Raw genomic sequence first — 18528 nt, 5'->3', positions numbered from 1 at the left:
GCCTACGTATTGTATTGTATCTGCACATGTTGTCGTTGCTGTTATTGCTGCTGCTGCTGCTGATGATGATGATAGTGATAATGATAATGTAATATACTAAGGCTTCAGAGGCGGTGTTGCCTTTTTTTTTTGGGGGGGGGGGTTGGGTAGCGGATGCAGTAATGCAAACAGGTCTAGCAAACTGATGAATTGGCATTTACTTTGACAGAGTAGGTGTTGGTGGTGGTGGTTGTGGTGGTGGTGGTGGTGGCGGTGATGGCGGCAGCAACAATGATGGCCAAGGACAGAAAAAAAAGGTTGCAAATTTGCTAGTGTGCATCAGCGCTCGATAGCTAATCACAAGGAGCACTACAGGAGAACAAGAGGAAGGGAGAGAAGATGAATGAAGGAGAATCGAGGAGAAACAATGGGAAAGACTGGGAAGGGTTTAGCACTGTACCATAACAAGACTCAACACAGATGCCTTTGTTCGATAGTGCTCAATCATTCACAATCTTAGACTGAAAAATAAATAAAAAGTAAACGCACCGAAGAAAATACACATTAAAAAAATAAAGATGAAGCACACTATCTGAAGACCTGTATTATATTTATACCGATATACTAAAAAAAAAAAAAAAAATCAAAGGATAAAGTACATTGATATGCTTTATGGCTAAACACAACCAACTCCTCTTTAAGTGTATCGCAGTGAGAGAGAGAGAGAGAGAGAGAGAGAGAGAGAGAGAGAGAGAGAGAGAGAGAGAGAGAGAGAGAGAGAGAGAGAGAGAGAGAGAGAGAGAGAGAGAGAGAGAGAGAGAGAGAGAGAGAGAGAGAGAGAGAGATACGGATTAACACTGAGCACAAGTGTCAAATTATCATCTTGGAGCAGGAAAGTGGTAATATCCTTGGAGAGTCCCGTATGAGATGAGATGAGAGGGAAGAGTGGCAGCAGACCATGAAGCAGCGAATATTGACAAGTGGCATTAATAAACACACACGTCTTGCTCTTCTTTCCCCTTCGCTTGATCGCGTTTGGCTCAACACTCGGGTCTTCCTTGGCTGTCTTCCTGTTGTTCCGTAGGTGTCTCTAATGATGAGGAAGGAAGTACACGCTACGACAAACAATGCTGGAAGTAGTAGTAGTAGTACTACTACTAGTAGTAGTAGTAGTAGTAGCAATGATAATAATGATAGTAATAGTCTGGCTATATTTAATTTATCTGACTATATACCAGGCCGCATCACACACTCTTAGGCCCTGCTGTAAACGAACAGTCTCGTAAACATAATAATGAAAATAATTATAATAATAATAATGATAATAATAATAATAATAATAATAATAATAATAATAATAATAATAATAATAATAATAATAATATAATAATAATAAGAGTAAGATGATGAAAACAAAAGTAATGACGATAATATTGACTTTTTTTCATCCGGAGGCATATACATCTTATAAGAAACAATTGACACACACAATAATTACAAAATATATTAACAATGGTAAAAGAAATCAATGTTATAGTAAAGTACAACTCAATGAAAAAAATACTAATAATGTTCTATATTAATATGAAAACCAATACTTTCAGAAGCACAGGTGCATTCTTATCAACCATCCTCTGGAAATTGTTAGAGATCATTCCCTTGCATTATATAACTACTCCACGTCCTTAATATATATATATATATATATATATATATATATATATATATATATATATATATATATATATATATATATATATATATATATATATATATATATATATATATATATATATATATATATATAAAGTCAACCAATTATGAACCTCTCTCTCTCTCTCTCTCTCTCTCTCTCTCTCTCTCTCTCTCTCTCTCTCTCTCTCTCTCTCTCTCTCTCTCTCTCTCTCTCTCTCTCTCTCTCTCATGGCGGAGGCTAAAGATAGTCAGGTTTACTGCACAGACATACTAGATTCGCATTTATAATCGTTGTGATGTTTTATTTCTGCTTATTTTGACAGTCTCTAGTGAAGTTATTGGAGTTTAAAATGGTATTGTCATCATTCTGGTGATAGTTTTATCAAAGAGTGAGAAAATACGTACACGAGCCTAACTAGCCATCTTAGTGAGAGATCGAAGCCTTTAACCCTTTAACTGCTATCTGGTACACCTTTCCTCAATTACTAATCACTCTGAGACATTTCTACTTGTTCTGCAGCCATCTGCAATCTTTAAACTGTGTACAAATTGCAAAATCTATTCTTTTTAATCCCCTTCTTGTAGATGCTTATAAAGATTTCAGGCACTACTTTTGGTGGTGGTAATTGCTTCGTGTCGCAGTGGAAGGGTTAAGAGTCCTGATGAGATGACGAAGCCTTTAATTTAAGAGTACAGGATTCAGACATACATTCATTCATACCTACGTCATGAGTTCCCCCAGGCTAAATTTCACCACTAAGACTCCGCGTTTAAGATGTCGTCCAAAAATAATTTCGCTCTACTTTTCTTTTATATTTGTATTTTATTCTACTTAATTATTCGTTCATTCATTTTTTTCTTTATTTTTTTGCATGGGTGAGATATTCGTGGGGAATCATTTACTCGCATGGAATTTTGTAAGCAGCCGTGCAGTCGCCAGCCAGCCTTACCTATCGTGGCCATGTGAAGGCTGCGTGCGTCCACCCACAAATACCACCAGTGATAAGATGATCCTGAGAGGAGCTGAAATTAGACCTCGCAAGATAAACCAACAGACAATGGAACTTTCCCTCTCTCCCCTCACTCCTGTGCTCCCCGTCAGCCTTTCTTGCCTCGGGAAATGAAGCACGGTACATCCTTCAAGAACCATATTCATAAACCCTCTTCTCTTTCACCACCATCATTTTTAAAGGCCACAGAGATGATTAGCTCCCAAGCCCATGGTCGCGAGGCTGTTTCTGGGAATCGATGGACCACCTCAGAAATCATGAATCGGTTGTAATTATATTCGATATAATTATGATTTTAACCTAGATTATATAATCTGTATTGTTAATTATGATTAGTTAGTGTAATATGTAAAAAATAGGCGTTAATTAACACACGTACACACACCTAGGAACGCCAGGTCAGGCCAGGATTGCTATTAGGGCTGCAGCCAAAGGAGTGATGAGAGTGCTGCTGGCCAGTGTTGGTGTCTTCACTCCACGCAGCGGCTCAGTGGAGTTTGGCGTGTAACAAGAGTGACGGTTAGTATTGTAAACATGCGTGTGACAAGTCAGTAGAATAAACATGCATGTGGAAAAAAAAAAAAAAAACTTGTATAAAATAAAGGTGCATTAGAGTGAAACGTTTCCCATCCCGCCACAAGTTCACTTCAGGCTGCAAAAATCGAAAAGCTCACGGCTCTGGCTATCGTTTTGTTGCAGCTCCGTGAAAACTCGATAGCGGCCAATACCTGCCGGGGAATCATCCCCTTGTTGCGCCGCCGCCCGTGACGTCACCACGAAAAGATACACAGTGCGACAGACAATACTCGTGTAACCTGGAATGAGGCGGAGGGTGCGGCGAAGTGGTCAGCTGTGGCTGTGGCCGCCTTCAGCCCACCCGCCTGACTGCTCCTCTTTGTCACCGAGTCATGGGAAAGTCGAGGTGTTATATATAGTAAACGCCTCGCACCTGCGCCTCCTAAATGCTTAATCCTTTCACTGTCGGATCATTTTTCTTTTTATCATCTGCTACTTTATAGGCGCTCATTTGTGTACAGTGACTCCTCCCCTACAGTTCTTTATTTACTTTATTCTTTTTAGTAATAGCTGCTGATTGCATAGAGCTCGGAAACTGTTAGTAGAAGTGAATAGATTGACAGTGAACACGTAACACACAGTGTGTGTGTGTGTGTGTGTGTGTGTGTAAAGACGGCACCCTAATTAATGAAGCAGATTCCCTGCCTGTATTTCTAACAAAAGTGCCAAAAGAAATGTTTCACGATACACCGTATCTTGAAACATTTCTGCCCGCACCCTGACTACTTTCAAGAGGCTGTAGTTGAAATTACACGAGTTTTAAGAGTGTTTCTGTGGTTCTAGTTACAGACTGGTAAGGTCTCTACAGCATCAACGGGAGAACCAGTCTTGAAAACCCGGGTAATTATTTCTGTGGCCTTTGAAAATAGTCTGGTGAAAGAGCAAGGCCTTTCAGAATACAAGCACATAACCTTGCTTCATGAAAAACAAGTGCATTCATGATACCTAAGACTGCCTTGCTACATTCCCCCAGTGACTAATGTATCTTTTTTTTTTCTTTATCTCGTAGCATTAGTCTGTCTGTCATTGATGAAAACACCCGCACTACATGTATTACGTTATTTCATTAGTCTCAAGTCGCTATTTCAAGTCTATATAAGCCTCAATGAATACGAGAGCTGTGGTGGTGGTCTGCTTCCCGTCTGCCAATCAGAGCGTTCTATTTTTCCGTTTTCTTTCGTATTCTTCGTAAAGCTCACGCATCCTTCATTTGTCGTTACTTCTTGCCTCACAGTGTATTAGTAAGTGTCTTCTACTGGTAATAATAACCGTGTTTCTATTATTTTGTATCATTACAAGTAGTATTGCGAGAGTGGCTCCGTTCTTAGTGACAATTACCTCAGCACAGCCTTCACCAATCAGCGCCAAGTATTCAAGTCACGTGATACTCTCTCCTCGCCGTCTCTTCAGCCATTCGCCCTGCGCCCGCTGACGTGACGAGTCCCCGGTTGTGTTACGGCGGTGAGGCGGTGTTGCGTCTGTCCCTGGCGGGCATGTTGTGGTGGACTGCGGTGTGGAGGGAGAGGTGGATGTGAGTATGGCCTGGTGGTGGATAGGGAGGAGTGGATAGTGGAAGAGAGATGTGGAGAGTAGGATGGTGGAAGGGGGAGGTGGAGGTGGCTATGGCGGACGTGACTGGGTTGAGGTGGTGGTTGTGGTGGTGTTTGGTATGGTTGCAATGGTTGTAGAGGGTGTTGCTAGTGATGGTGAACGTGACTGGCTTATGTTAAAGGTGGTTGTGGTTGTTGGGGATGGTGGTGGTTGTGTGACAGTGGTGGGTGCAGCGGACGCAACGGTGTTGTGGTTGTTGGGTGTGGTTGAGGATTGCGATGGTGGTGGTGGTGGAGGTGGAGGTGATAGGTGGCGGTGGTCGTAGTCGGAGCGGGCTAAGCGGTGGTGGTGGTAGTGTAAAAAGGAAGTGGTGGTGGTGGCGGTGATACGATTATCAGGGATGAGAGAGAGAGAGAGAGAGAGAGAGAGAGAGAGAGAGAGAGAGAGAGAGAGAGAGAGAGAGAATGTGTGTGTGTGTGTACTCCTATAATCAGCAAATTGCAGTCACTCGTTCGCTGTTTCACCTCCCTGTTTCAGGCCTTCTCTCCCCTTCCCTTCCTCCCCGCTCCCTTCCTAGCCTGCCCGCCACCCTCTCCCCGCTTTTCCCTGCCTGTCCTCCCCTGCTCCTCGTGTCCCAGGTGAGTGTTGCCTTATTTGAGTCAATGTATAATGGTTTTTATTTGAGATTGAAGCTCCACACGTAATGAAAGGTAGTAATCTGTGGTTTTGTATACTATTATTGGATTATTTATGTAAACTTACAATAGAAAACTAATTCTATTAGGAAATGTGTATAAACAATTTCATCTATACAATGACCTGTGTGATGTGACGTTAGTGTGTGTGCGAGAGAGAGAGAGAGAGAGAGAGAGAGAGAGAGAGAGAGAGAGAGAGAGAGAGAGAGAGAGAGAGAGAGAGAGAGAGAGAGAGAGAGAGAGATTGACAGCAAATGAACCAATATTTTAATTTTCCTGACTCTGATGATGAATGTTATATGACTGAGGCTGCAGTTAAGTAAGTTGAGAAGCTGAGCAGATAAATATGAGTACACCACCTGTCTGTCTGTCCGTCTTTCAGTCAGTCAGTCAGTCGGTTGATGGAGGAATGGTGGAGAGAGCAATGTGTCTGTCTGTCCATCTTTCAATCACACATTCAGTCAGTCAGTCAGTCAGTTGATGGAGGACTGGTGGGAGAGAGCAATCTGTGTCTGTCTGTCCGTCTTTCAGTCACACAGTCAGTCAGTCAGTCCAGTTGATGGAGGACTGGTGGAGAGAGCAATCTGTGTCTGTCTGTCCGTCTTTCAATCACACAGTCAGTCAGTCAGTCAGTCAGTCAGTTGATGGAGGACTGGTGGAGAGAGCAATCTGTGTCTGTCTGTCTACGTGATGCTTCCCTCCGCCGTTTCATTACGTAGACAAAATACATGAAAGGGAAATATTGGTTTTATGGACAGGTGTGGTGGTGGTGGTGGTGGTGGCGCCATTAGTAGTATTCAGGTGTCATACCTGTAACGTAATAAGGAATGAAGGCAGGACGTATGCGATGGCAGCTTGAAGGTAACAATTGGTGATGAAAGGTGGTGGTTGGTGGTGGTGGTGGTGGCAGGGGCTGTGAGGGCTGCCTGTTACCACCACCTTCACTATCCCAAGCGCACATCTCTGGCTGACCCTTCGCTCCCCCGTTCTTTCCCTGCCCTCAATTCATCGCCCCCCCCCCTCTCTCTCTCTCTCTCTCTCTCTCTCTCTCTCTCTCTCTCTCTCTCTCTCTCTCTCTCTCTGTCTCTGGATTTAGCCGGCTATCCTCTCAGCCTCATCCTTCACGTACTGCTTCCCTCCCTCTCTCAACCATTCATCCTGACTCACTCCCATTGTTTCCTCAAGTCTCTCTCTCATCCCTCATTCATCCTTTTATTCTTATTCTTCCATCATTCACTCTTCCTCTCCTTCCTCACTCCTGTCCCTCTGATATTCACTCACCCTCAACCATCTCATCTACTTTCACCCCCATTCCTCCCTCATCCCTTCCCATACGGTTCTTTTCCCTACATCCCCCCCCCTCTCTCTCTCTCTCTCTCTCTCTCTCTCTCTCTCTCTCTCTCCTCTCTCTCTCTCTCCTCTCTCTCTCTCTCTCTCTCTCTCTCTCTCTCGCTCTCTCTCTGCAGACGAGTGCAGTTGTGTTCTGAGTCAGTTTTTCTAAAGTTTGTGAAGTGGTTGGCGTGGGTGGCAGGGGCGTGGAGGGCGTCACGCTGGTAGTGTAGAAAAGAAAGCGAGAGAAAAGTGATGCGGCACTGGTGTTTAATACCTGAGTGAAGTACTGGCGTCGTAAAGACCATTTCTGTCCATTGTAATTTCTGAGTTTAAGTAATGAGGCTTTGTAATGGGTCGTTTATCATTTATTTTTATTTTTCACGTGGACAAAAATTGTGCTTACTTTATTATATATATACATATATATATATATATATATATATATATATATATATATATATATATATATATATATATATAATATATATATATATATATATATATATATATATATATATATATATATATATATATATATATATATATATATATATATATAATTAAGTTAACACAATTTTCCTCCACGTCAAGCCGACATGAAAACTTATTCCATTCATTCCATTGACAAACTGAGACCATGTACCCCGACACACACACACACACACACACACACACACACACACACACACACATAAAAAAAAAAAAATCCCTTTACCTTTCTCTACTGAGAGAGAGAGAGAGAGAGAGAGAGAGAGAAGAGAGAGGAGAGAGAGAGAGAGAGAGAGAGACGAGAGAGAGAGAGAGAGAGAGAGAGAGAGAGAGAGAGAGAGAGAGAGAGAGAGAGAGAGAGAGAGAATGGTGGCCAGAGTAAGACGAAGGAGAAAGCAAGTTAAACAAAACAAATGGAAAGTGAGAGAAAAGCAAGAAAATACAGATGAAAAGAAAATCTGCGGTAAAAATGCACCGCTGAAACAAAAACGAATAAGAAAGTGTAATGAAACGATGAGATAATTTTGTGTTTTTGTGAGCCAGCAATTATGCTGCACCCACCCTCTACTACTACTACCACTACTACTACTACTACTCCTACCACTGCAAGTGTTGGAGCAGTAGGTGACAGAAACGAAGAAGCGCAAACACCTGGAGATAGGTGAGCTTGATAGGAAGTTACAAGTAGAATATGAAGCAAAACTCAAAGTCTCACTGAGAGAACTTGAGAGGACTGTGAAGAACAACTCAAGAACATTACGCCCTAAGTGGACGACCTGTACGAGGCCAAGGTGAGAGTGAGAGTGAGAGGAGAGTAGGTAGGTGACGGATTTGAACTGGAGAAAGATTAGGGTGGAGAGAACTGAAGGTTGTAACTTCTAGGGACATTGGGAGGGAGTGAGAGAGTGAGAGGGGAGTGGGTAGGTGACGGTTTTGGGACGTTAGAAAGACTACGGTGGAGAGGAGTTATATAAAAAAAAAAATGGTGTTATATTAAGTAAAATCAGTCAATATTTAACACGTCAGGCGCCACACGCACCACCGCCGTTACATTTCAGACTATTCAAAGTTGCCGTGTGTACCACTGGCCCAACATTTATCACTTTTCTTCCTTTTTTTTTTTAACAATGAATTCCATTAAATAACGGGCAAAAATGAAACGCAAATCTTTTAAACAAATGTTGATTATTAATTATCATAATTTTTAATGAGGCAAATATAATAATGGTAAAAAAATGAAAGAGTATCTTTTGTGAAGTGACATTGTAACTGGTCAAAATACAAAGGTGGAACTCTAAATGTTAATAATAAAACTTGTCTCAGTCACGGCTCAACATATAGATGTAGTATCCTTAACAACTGTCATCTATATATTGTTTTATTATAAAGCAAATCTGTGATTGCAAAACAACATAACATTTTTACCTACTCTTATTGAAATCATTACTATCATTTCTTGCACAAAGGAGAACTTTTCCTGTAACAAATGAAAGCCTGTGTCCTGTTTGCAGCTGCACAAAGAAAAGGCTTTATCCTTCAACATTCATATAAACAGCTTCTTCATTCCTTGTGTAGTGAAAACAGTGACTCAAGAAATGATTGCAGCAAATGTGTGAAGGTCGCTATTGATGGAGAGAGTGCTTTCTTTCAGAACATGGGAGGCATACATGTACCTTCCCATCACACTGATCACATACACTCTTCACTCTCCTACCTTCTCAAGCTGCACTTCCCCGTCCTTCATTCACACTAAAGATTTGACAGCGCCCTCTGCATCTTTTTCCCGCTCTTCTAGAGTGACCCTGCAATTCAACAAGAAAATGGTGTTTTCTTACCTCCCAGAGAGAGAGAGAGAGAGAGAGAGAGAGAGAGGGGGCTACAATAGCCCCCCTCCCTCCCCTCCCTCTCTCTCTCTCTCTCGGTTTGTCTGTCGGTTTTTTTTTTTTTCTATTTTGTTTAATCTACTACTACTACTACTACTACTACTACTACTACTACTACTACTACTACTACTACTACTACTACTCGTACTACTATTACTAATCGTACTACTACTACTACTAATCTAACTACTACTACTACTCGTACTACTACTACTACTACTTCTACTACTACTACTACAACAACTACTACTACTACTACTACTACTACTACTACTACTACTAACACATCCACCACCACCCACCACCACCACCACCACCACTACTACTACTACTACTACTACTACTACTACTACTACTACTACTATCACCACCACCACCACCACCACCACCACCACCACCACCACTACTACTACTACTACTACTACCACCACCACCACCACCACCACGAATACCACCACCACCACTACTACCACCGCCACAACCACCACTACTACCACCGCCTCCACTACTACCACCGACACTACCACCACCACCACCACCACCACCACTACTACTACCACCGTCACCACTACTACCACTGCCACCACCACCACTACTACCACTACCACTGCTACTACCACCATCACCACTACCACTACTACTACCACCACCACAACCAACACCACCAACACCACCACAACCACCGCCACCACACCACCACCACCACCACCACCACCACCACCACCACCACCACTACTACTACCACTTACCACTGCTACTACTACTACTACCACCACTACCACCAGTAATAATACTACTTTTACTGCTGCTACTACTATACTACTACTACTACTACTACTACTACTACTACTACTACTACTACTACTATTGCAGGTGACCCATAAACTACCTCTAACAATTGTGATGAAGAACCAGGAGTGGGTTGTAGGTGACGAGATAACTACCCCAGGTCATCCCAGAAGTGGCGAGGTGACCCCATACAGCTCCACAAGGTCGTGGAGGACGCCAGACATAGCCACGTGGTCGCCTACACTCAGCCATCCACCTCACCTACCCCAGACTGCTACCCGGACACCATCCAGCCACTAGAACCCAGATAAGCACTTCCGGGGTCCTTGGTTGTGGTTAGCTAGCTAGTTTGTTTAGGGGTCACTTGCTGTACATAGGAACCCTCCTCGGTCTGATGCTATTTTTTTATTTTATTTTTGAGGTGTAACGCTGTGCTCTACGTGAGAGTGATAGTGTTTATCTTTATTTATTTATTTTTTTTTTTTCCTGAAGACCAGTTCTGAGGTTATCTTGGAGGTTAACGGAGAAGAGTTCTTCACACCTGTGTTTGTTGTTTTTTTTTTATTTTTTTTATTGGTCGTTTTTTGTTTTTTTGTTGTGATTGTTATTAATTTTATTTATTTGTATTGAAATATGTGAGTGTGAATGCAGCACAATATATAAAGGTGTGCATTCCAGAGTGAAAGGAAGGCGTGCACAGGGTAGAGTGCACAGGATGCAGTGCCTTGTTTTTATCACCAGACCTTGATTGATTGAAGCAAATGAAAACTTTGGTGTGAGTACCTTACAAAGACACTTGACAATACTAATGTCACCTCACCTCGTGGTTTCACCTTAAACCTACAAACATTGGCTGGACACAAGGTCATAGAAATAATCTATTCTCATTTATTCTCATTTATTTATTCTCATAATCTATTCTCATTTATTCTCATTTATTCTCATCTTTATCTAGAGTGACCCTTGCAATTCAACAAGAAAACGGTGTTCTCTTACCTCCCAGAGAGAGAGAGAAAGAGAGGGAGGGGGCTACAATAGTCCCCCTCCCTCCCTCCCTCTCTCCCGGTTTGTCTGTCGGTTTCTTTTTTTTTCTATTTTGTTTAATCTACTACTACTACTACTACTACTACTAACTACTACTACTACTACTACTACTACTACTCGTACTACTACTACTAATCGTACTACTACTACTACTAATCGTACTACTACTACTCGTACTACAACTACTACTTCTACTACTACTACTACAACAACTACTACTACTACAACAACTACTACTACTACTACTACTACTACTAACACATCTACTACCACCACCACCACCACCACCACCACCACCACCACCACCACCACCACCACTACTACTACTACTATACTACTACTACTACTACTATCACCACCACCACCACCACCACCACCACTACTACTACTACTACTACCACCACCACCACCACCACGAATACCACCACCACCACTACTACCACCGCCACAACCACCACTAACTACCACCGCCTCCACCACTACCACCGACACTACCACCACCACCACCACTACTACTACCACCGTCACCACTACTACCACCGCCACCACCACCACTACTACCACTACCACTGCTACTACCACCATCACCACTACCACTACTACTACCACCACCACAACCAACACCACCAACACCACCCACAACCACCGCCATCACCACCACCACCACACCCACCACCACAACAACAACCACCACCACCACCACCACCACCACTACTACTACCACTACCACTGCTACTACTACTACTACCACCACTACCACCAGTACTACTACTACTTTTACTGCTACTACTACTACTACTACTGCTACTACTACTACTACTATTGCAGGTGACCCATGAACTACCTCTAACAATGGTGATGAAGAACCAGAAGTGGGTTGTAGGTGACGAGATAACTATCCCAAGTCATCCCGGAAGTGGCGAGGTGACCCCATACAGCTCCACAAGGTCGTGGAGGACACCAGACATAGCCACGTGGTCGCCTACACTCAGCCATCCACCTCACCTGCCCCAGACTGCTACCCGGACACCATCCAGCCACAAGAACCCAGATAAGCCACTTCCGGGGTCCTTGGTTGTGGTTAGCTAGCTAGTTTGTTTAGGGGTCACTTGCTGTACATAGGAACCCTCCTCGGTCTGATGCTATTTTTTTTATTTTTATTTTTGAGGTGTAACGCTGTCCTCTACGTGAGAGTGATAGTATTTATCTTTATTTATTTAATTTTTTTTTTTTTCCTGAAGACCAGTTCTGAGGTTATCTTGGAGGTTAACGGAGAAGAGCTCTTCACACCTGTGTTTGTTGTTTTATTTTATTTTTTTTATTGGTCACTTTTTGTTTTTTGTTGTGATTATTATTAATTTTATTTACTTGTATTGAAATATGTGAGTGTGAATGCAGCACAATATATAAAGGTGTGCATTCCAGAGTGAAAGGAAGGCGTGCCTATTTAATCACCAGATTTTGATTGATTGAAGCAAATGAAAACTTTGGTGTGAGTACCTTACAAAGACACTTGGCAATACTAATGTCACCTCACCCTCGTGGTTTCACCTTAAACCTACAAACATTGGCTGGACACAAGGTCATAGAAATAATTTATTCTCATTTATTCTCATCTTTACAAATTACAGTCTTTACACATCAAAGTAACTAATCACCTTTATTCATCCACTTGAGGGGGTTGAAGGATCGCTAATCCCATTTTAAATTGCCTGTGTTCAACTCGCCTCTCCTCCCTCATTTATTGACCAATTCATTTAAAAAATATTTTGATCAGGAAGGTTGCAGGAAGAATGTCTGCTATCTTTTTTTTTTTTTGTACGATAAGTCTTTTTTTTCAATGAAAAAAAAAGAAAACTGTGTCAAATATTTACTTTCAAATATTTGTCAGAAATCAAAATCAGTTACAAACAAAAATGACGACAGCAGACTTTGTTCGCCTCTCACAGCTTGATAAGCCGCAATGGCCCATTTGTGTGTAACACCAATAACAACGGAGATCATTTTTATATGCCAAAATCCGCCATTTTAAGTTATGTCAAAGTTTAAGGGGTGACTATAATACACCTATTGCAGCTAAGGACTTGAAATTCACATGATATATACATCACAATATGTTGAAAAACAGATATAGATTAATTTAGTTACTACGATTGGTTTTGTACATAGGCCTAAAGTAATTCATGATTTCACCCTTAATTACCCGGGGGGGAGGGGGGGAAGGCGGGTGAAAACAATTTTTGTTATATTTCGACTTTTAGATCAAAACCAGTGTTTAACTGTTTGAAATAAATAAAATATTAATGCAAAAGATATCTAATGCAGGACACATTGACTATTTCCTAGATTTACGGAAAAATATTTATCTCATTTTTCGTATATAAATTTGAAAAAAAATAGTTAGACCTAAAATTACGTACTCTCTAATGTTGTACGCAGCAAAAGAACCGTAGATATTCATAGGAGACTGAGGAAGAACGGGTACGCCAGAAAGAAAAAAAAAAAAAAAAGTCATGTCTCGCAGCGGGCGAAACCGTGAAATTTCATAACAGAAGACCTCATTACATTAGGGGATATATATATATATATATATATATATATATATATATATATATATATATATATATATATATATATATATATATATATATATATATATATATATATATATATATATATATATATATATATATATATATATATATATATATATCAAAACATTACATATATAAAAAATGGGACAAGATACAGATATGAGACTGTGATCGGAGGAGCCCAACGGAGAAGAAAGGGTGACAGCATAAGCAGAAGGATTAGAGGTCAGGAAAAGGTCAAGAATGTTGGGCCTATCTTCAAGACGTCAGGAATACGAGTAAGGTGTTGCACCAATTGCTTTAGGTCGTGGAGAATAGCAAAGTCTAAGGCTAGTTTACCAGGATGGTCAGTGACGGGAGAGGAAAGCCAAAGTTGGTGGTGAACATTGAAGTCAGTCTCCAAGAATTAAGATCTCTGCAAAAGGGAAGAGAGTCAATGTGCTCCACTTTGGAAGTTAAGTAGTCAAAGAATTTTTCATAGTCAGAAGAGTTATTTGAGAGGTATACAGCACAGATAAATTTAGTTTGAGAGTGACTCTGTTGTCGTACCCAGGTGGTGGAAAACTCAGAAGATTCAAGAGAGTGGAAAGCAGGTTAAGTCATTGCGCACATGAACACAGCATCCAGCTTTGGATCGAAAATGAGGATAGAGAAAGTAGGAGGAAACAGAAAAGGGGCTACTATCAGTTGCCTCAGACATCTGAGTTTTAGTGACGAAAGGATGATGAAGCTTAATAGAGGAGAGGCAGTGTTCTACAGATTGAACGCGAATGTTGCAGAAGTTTATGAAGAAAAACTGAGAGGGGTATCAAGACATTTAGGGTCGTTACCAGAAGAGCAGTCTGACCCGGGGACAATTGTGGTCCGCTCACCAGATGGGGTCTCCGAGGCTGGTGTAGGAGTATGTGTGTAATAATTAGGTGCTGGTAGTTGTTTTGTGTGCAGGAAGAGAGATATCTCCATGACTATAACGTTTGGTACGATTGAAAACATCCTTTGATTTCCACAGATATGTACACACACTAGTAACAGTTTTCAACTGTAGCACCAGAAACAGTCTTCCTCACACGAACCGTTTCACTGCCGGGACTTGAAGGCTGATGAAGCAGTGCGGCGGAGGTCACGCCTCTCAGAGTGTTTATACTTGTTGTCAACACCGCCATAACTAATACAAACTCTTTAGTGCAGGTAGTTAAATAACTGCAATCATTGTTCCAGATTCCTAAATTCACAAAGTGCATAACTCATTCCAAGTTTTTATTGCAGATAATTAAAGTTTTAGTGAAATAATTATTCCTATTCCTAATGTTGTGTGGTGCATTATCTCAGACAGGCCCACTGGAAGCTGTCAGAGTGCTGTGGCACGTGGCAAGAACCAAGTGTTCAGGAGCACACACTGTCCCTTCACCAGTCAGCAGGTTACGAAAAACAATGCAGTATTTTGTTGAGTAATCAAAGTAATAAAATGTAAATGATAAAATGTCAGTACTGATTTAGAGTGTCACACTCCACCATGGCAAAGACTGCCGGCTGAGTAATATTCAAGTTGTATTAGTGAGACTCTACTCAATGTTAATTATAAGGCAGGTGTAAAAAAAATAGTTAAAAATGTATCATAGTACAAGAAAATGACAGCTCAAAATGTAAACATATCTTTACTTGTTAGACTTGAATGGTCATTAAGTAGTGCAGGAGACCCTTCCTACAGTAAATTCACTATTATTTGTAGACTGGCCTTATTGTCTCTCATCATTTTACTTTTCTCATTATTCTGTCTTGTTTTCTCATTAATACTTGAGTGCCTTCATGTTATCTCTATTATTGTGACTGTTTCTCTCACTATGTTGCTGATGTTGTCTACTCTCATCATCTGACTGACTGCTCGCCTTCACAGATCTGGGCGGCTTGGGAGCCTCACTACAAACTGAAGACCCGTTCACTTGAAGGACAGTTGGAGTCGGACACAAGATCCAAGAGGGAGTTATTTTTAAACGAGAGCTTCAGGCAGAAAATTCGAGTGGATTTTCAACTCTAAAAATAACTTTTTTGGGGGGATATTTTGAACCTTCTTTATCTTGAAAAATAACTCCAGATATTATGACTCTAGCTGGATGTTGACCTGAGCAATGTAGGGTTTGCTGCAGTGAGATTACCAAGGCACGAGTGTCTGGGATTTAAAGATGATGGATATGTGTCCTGTGTGCTGCTGTGCTGGGAGGAGAGGAGCAGCAGCAGTCGTGGGGCTCTGTTGCTGCTGTCACTGGTGCAGCTGTTCACTCCTGCAGCTACCTTCCCTCAACATACTGTGTCTTCCCTCACCTGCAATGAACAACTATGAACAATACTTCTCCTGCGATGAGGAACAGTGAATAACCTCTCTCTCTCTCTCTCTCTCTCTCTCTCTCTCTCTCTCTCTCTCTCTCTCTCTCTCTCTCTCTCTCTCTCTCTCTCTCTCTCTCTCTCTCTCTCTCTCTCTCTCTCTCTCTCTCTCTCTCTCTCTCTCTCTCTCTCTCTCTCTCTCTCTCTCTCTCTCTCTCTCTCTCTCTCTCTCTCTCTCTCTCTCTCTCTCTCTCTCTCTCTCTCTCTCTCTCTCTCTCTCTCTCTCTCTCTCTCTCTCTCTCTCTCTCTCTCTCACAGTATGTCCCCCACAGTATGTTTACAAACCCACAGTGACTCTCCACAGCCCCTCACCAACAATTGTCTCCTTCACACACACACACACAAATGTTAGAATCTTGTAGTGTCTACAACAAGGAATGGAACCGAAATCGACAAGCCAAATTTTCTTCCAGCCTGCGTGAGTGTAGTGAGGCTCAATGTGTGTGTACAAGTGAAGAATATATATTAAATGCTTGACTCAAAAATATGAGGCTTACACAAAAATACAGGACACAACTTGAGTGTGGTGAGTCAAAGGTGAGTCAAAATGTTCAACTTTGAATTAACTTACAACAAAAACTAACTAAATAAAACACACTATAAAGAAATAATCTCATCAATTAACACTGAAAAAAAATATATATACACCAACACAAAATAAATAAATCAATCAATAAATGAAGACTAAATAAAGCAAATTAATCTGAACGCTAGTCGTATATTTTTAAACACTACGGTGAAGAAAGATAATGAAGCTTAAATAAACATTGAGAGAGAAAGAGAAATTTGTGGTCTTCCTAAATCTCTCTCTCTCTCTCTCTCTCTCTCTCTCTCTCTCTCTCTCTCTCTCTCTCTCTCTCTCTCTCTCTCTCTCTCTCTCTCTCTCTCATACACAAACAATAAAAAACAAAATAAGTAAATAAACAAAAAATACAAGCAAATAATAATAGCCATCCACACCAAGCCATCCCAATCCAGCCAATCACGAGACAGCAGCAGACACACCGAGAGGATTGGGAGAAAGAAGAAAAAGAAAAAAAAATGAAAAATAATGGATACGGGGAGAATAAGAAAAGAATAAGAAAAAAATAGCGAATCAAGAGAAAAAATGAGAAAAATAAAGGGAAAAAATACGAATAAAATCAAAAGGAAAAAAATGAGGGAAGAGAAAAAATGGGGTGAGGAGGGGAACACTTAGGAAAATAAACCAAACAATAGGGCATTACATTGTGATTAGGTATAGCAGGGATGGATTATGAGAGAGAGAGAGAGAGAGAGAGAGAGAGAGAGAGAGAGAGAGAGAGAGAGAGATCTGCTCAGGAATTTAATTTTGTGTTGGTGGTTTACGCCATCTCTCTCTCTCTCTCTCTCTCTCTCTCTCTCTCTCTCTCTCTCTCTCTCTCTCTCTCTCTCTCTCTCCTTAAAACAGTTTTGTCGTTCTGCTTTCTCTCGCTCTTATCTTTCGTTGAGAGAGAGAGAGAGAGAGAGAGAGAGAGAGAGAGAGAGAGAGAGAGAGAGAAGAAAAATATCATTATCACACACACACACACACACACACACACACACACACTCTTTTCATAGTTAAGTTAACACTTTTAATAAAAAAAATATAACCCTTTCTTTTTATCTTATATATCACAATAACCCTTCCCTTCCAAATGAAACCAAACCATTACGAAATATTACTTGCTTCTCTCCTGTAACTTATAATGAAACGCTTGAATTAATTCATAAGGTGCGCAAAGGAGCTTAATTAATAAACAGGAAAGATTAAAAATGGGAAAAAAAAGGTGAAATATGAATGAGTTTGAGGAAAGGTGTGTGTGTGTGTGTGTTAAGGTAATGGGTTTTACAAATGAAGAATGTAAGGTATTGGATCCGAAAGCATAAGGGATTGGACGCCCTGAGTGAAGCGGTTACAGGTGTCTGTTGTTCCCGTGGTTGATATACTGAGACAACTTGTTCGCCACCTTGCAGTTTCCTATACAGGGTGTAACGCGAGTTTCTGCAAATACTGAAAGAGGTGAAAGAACGTTTAATTCTAAGTAGAAAATGTTCTATGCACATATGCATTTTAAGGCTTTGTTTACCCGTCAGAGGATTTGAAAATGTACGGGACTCGCGGGTGTGCTCTGTGAAATGACGGACACACGGTTGTATTGTCGCAGCCTCGGAGGTGCCACTTAGTCATATTACGAATGGTTTAATATTACAATATCTTATAACAAGACAAATGGAATTACAAAGCATGTAATTTACCAATAAGCATTACAGGACAACATTATTGCGGTGATTAAAAGTACTTCTGTAAAATGCTACGTGGCATTATCAAAGCGAGGGAGGAGGGCGGGTGGGTAGCCTGCCCTTGCGACCTTGAAAACAGCTGAGAGACGATGCCACGTAGCATTTTACAGGAGTACATTTTATCACCGCAATAATGTTGTTGTGTAATGCTTATCGGTAAATTACATGTTTTTTTTTATATCATTTGTCTTGTTATAAGATACTGCAA

The 18528-nt window shown here is 41.0% G+C and overlaps 2 long non-coding RNA genes across 4 annotated transcripts in view; both read left to right on the top strand.

Annotated features, from left to right (window-relative positions):
• LOC135096981 (uncharacterized) overlaps positions 1 to 4248 on the top strand; it is an 87176-nt gene extending 82928 nt beyond the window's left edge. The window contains exon 4 of the long non-coding RNA XR_010265236.1: positions 3384 to 4248. This is a non-coding gene — a long non-coding RNA (uncharacterized LOC135096981). The remainder of the gene's footprint in view (positions 1 to 3383) is intronic.
• Positions 4249 to 4654: 406 nt separating this feature from the next.
• Positions 4655 to 16111, top strand: LOC135096960 (uncharacterized). 3 transcript variants are annotated; one of them, XR_010265227.1, is made up of 4 exons: positions 4655 to 4791; positions 5349 to 5449; positions 11872 to 15055; positions 15532 to 16111. It is a non-coding gene; the product is annotated as an uncharacterized LOC135096960 (long non-coding RNA). The 3 variants fall into 3 exon arrangements; XR_010265228.1 differs by adding an exon at positions 10084 to 10863 and having other exon boundaries at positions 4665 to 5449; positions 12626 to 15055; XR_010265226.1 differs by having other exon boundaries at positions 4665 to 5449.
• Positions 16112 to 18528: the final 2417 nt, after the last annotated feature.

This window comes from Scylla paramamosain, unplaced genomic scaffold, assembly GCF_035594125.1.
Source record: "Scylla paramamosain isolate STU-SP2022 unplaced genomic scaffold, ASM3559412v1 Contig10, whole genome shotgun sequence".
In the NCBI taxonomy this organism is placed as follows: domain Eukaryota; kingdom Metazoa; phylum Arthropoda; class Malacostraca; order Decapoda; family Portunidae; genus Scylla; species Scylla paramamosain.
This window is presented reverse-complemented; position numbering and strand designations above follow the sequence as displayed.